At 45.6% G+C, this 2,500-nt stretch overlaps 1 protein-coding gene across 5 annotated transcripts in view; it reads right to left on the reverse strand.

The window, feature by feature from the left end:
- Positions 1-2,500, reverse strand: part of phldb2a (pleckstrin homology-like domain, family B, member 2a) — a 63,717-nt gene that overhangs the window by 41,188 nt on the left and 20,029 nt on the right. The gene's annotated exons all lie outside the window — the stretch shown is intronic.

Consider the following 2,500-nt stretch of genomic DNA (forward strand, 5'->3'; position numbering starts at 1 on the left):
TGTGTGTGTGTGTGTGTGTGTGTGTGTGGGGGGGGGGGGTTGGGAGTATGTGGGTGGGTCAGTATGCGTATGTGCGTTGCAGGTTTGGAGTGGTTTGCTGAGACTGCTTCAACAACACCTAATCTCTCCCTACAGATGGCAAACGCCTGAATCAACACACCAGACCTCACACACACACACGCACACACACACACACACACACACACACACACACACACACACACACACACACACACACACACACACACACACACACACACACACCAGACCTTACAAAAACAACACAGACTCAGTAAACTTGAAGAATGCTGTTCGGAACAAAATAATAGAAATATTTCACTTTCTGTGGATCTTTGCAAAAAGTCTTGTAGACTGTGGTAAATTACAAGTGAGAACCTCAAAACCAAAACCTGAATCTGCACCTTCAAAACTCACCATGAAAGCAGAATACAGTTTTAGATGATTACTTTATGAATACAGTTTTAGATGATACTTTATGAATACAGTTTTAGATGATTACTTTATGAATACAGTTTTAGATGATACTTTATGAATACAGTTTTAGATGATTACTTTATGAATACAGCTTTATACTACGCATTAACATACAGACTAAAACATAGACGTTACTACAACACTGGTCACTTGCAAAAGGGAAACAGGAGTGAATCCCAACCCCATACCATCCCATAATATACCACCCCATAATATACCATCCCATAATATACCATCCCATAATATACCACCCCATAATATGCCACCCCATAAATATACCATCCCATAATATACCACCCCATAATATGCCACCCCATAAATATACCATCCCATAATATACCACCCCATAATATACCATCCCATAATATGCCATCCCATAATATACCAGCCCATAAGGAGGCCTGTGGCTCTATATTTAGAGGAAGAAAATGAAAGTGTGTGAAAACCCTGAAAGGTGGTCAGCTAGAGTGTGTGTGTGTGTGTGTGTGGGGGGGGGGTGCGTGCCTGTGACTGTGTGAGTGTATATGTGTGTGTCTGCATGTGTGTGTGTGTGTGTGTGCGTGTGCGGCGGTAGTGATGGGGGTTCAGACACAGAATCGTTACTCACAGCCAGATGGGGCTAAGATTCAGGAGAGAGAGAGTGTGTGTGTGTGTGTGTGTGTGTGTATGGTGTGTGTATGGTGTGTGTGTGTGTGTGTGTGTGTGTATGGTGTGTGTGTGTGTGTGTGTATGGTGTGTGTGTGTGTGTGTGTGTGTGTGTGTGTGTGTGTGTGTGTGTGTGTGTGTGTGTGTGTGTGTGTGTGTGTAGTCTGCTGACTAAGGAGCCAAGAAAGCCCCTTTGCAGACATATCTACACCCAACACAAACACGAAGGCCTTGGGTTCTTGGGTTCTTGGGTTCTTGGGTTGAGAAAAAGGCCTCTTCTGAAATCTCTTCTAAAAATGGAAGAGAGGGAGAGGGGGGGGGGGGGGCACCTCGGAATTCCTCTGTTCTCACCACACAAGGGAAGAGCGCAGTGTGTGTGTGTGTGTGTGTGTGTGTGTGTGTGTGTGTGTGTGTGTGTGTGTGTGTGTGTATGTGTGTGTGTGTGTGTGTGTCCATAAGCACCATAAGCATACATCTGTGTTTCTTTGGGAAAGTACTGACGGGTATGCGTGTGCATGCCCATTGCCCAATTCTACATACATACTGTAAGTGTCTGAGTATGTGTGTGTGTGTGTGTGTGTGTGTGTGTGTGCGTGCGTGTATGTGTGTGTGTGTGCATGCTGTGCCTGTATGTGTCTGAATGTGTGTGTGTGTGTGTGTGTGTGTGTGTATGTGTGTGTGTGTGTGTGTGTGTGCGTGCGTGTATGTGTGTGTGTGTGTGTGTATGTGTGTGTGTGTGTGTATATGTGTGTGTGTGTGTGTGTGTGTGTGTGTGTGTGTGTGTGTGTGTGTGTATGTGTGTGTGTGTGTGTGTGTGTGCGTGCGTGTATGTGTGTGTGTGTGTGTGTATGTGTGTGTGTGTGTGTATATGTGTGTGTGTGTGTGTGTGTGTGTGTGTGTGTGTGTGTGTGTGTGTGTGTGTGCATGCTGTGCCTGTATGTATCTCTGGCGTCAGGAATCTGTTTATCTGATATGTGTGTGTGTAAGCAGGAATGCTTCACCAAGTCTCGTTTGTGAGAGCATCTGTGTTTGTGGTTTGTGTGTTTCTGAATGTGTGTGTGTGTGTGTGTGTGTGTGAGTGTGTGTGTGTGTGTGGGGGGGTTAAAATCTGACGACCTTTTAACATCTATTTACACCCAGCTGGCTTCAGGGAGGTCGGGGCTATCACACTGTTTAAAACATCACACATGCACAGACACACACACACCCCCGCACACGCACGCATATAAACACACAAACTCACACACACACTAAGAGCGAGAGAAGGAGGGAGGGAGAGAGAGAGGGAGGGAGGGAGGGAGGAAGTTCACTCATATAAACAAACAGACAAATCAAAACAGATAGAAACACACAGGTAGAC

The sequence above is a fragment of the Alosa sapidissima genome, chromosome 5 (assembly GCF_018492685.1).
Source record: "Alosa sapidissima isolate fAloSap1 chromosome 5, fAloSap1.pri, whole genome shotgun sequence".
Lineage (NCBI taxonomy): Eukaryota > Metazoa > Chordata > Actinopteri > Clupeiformes > Clupeidae > Alosa > Alosa sapidissima.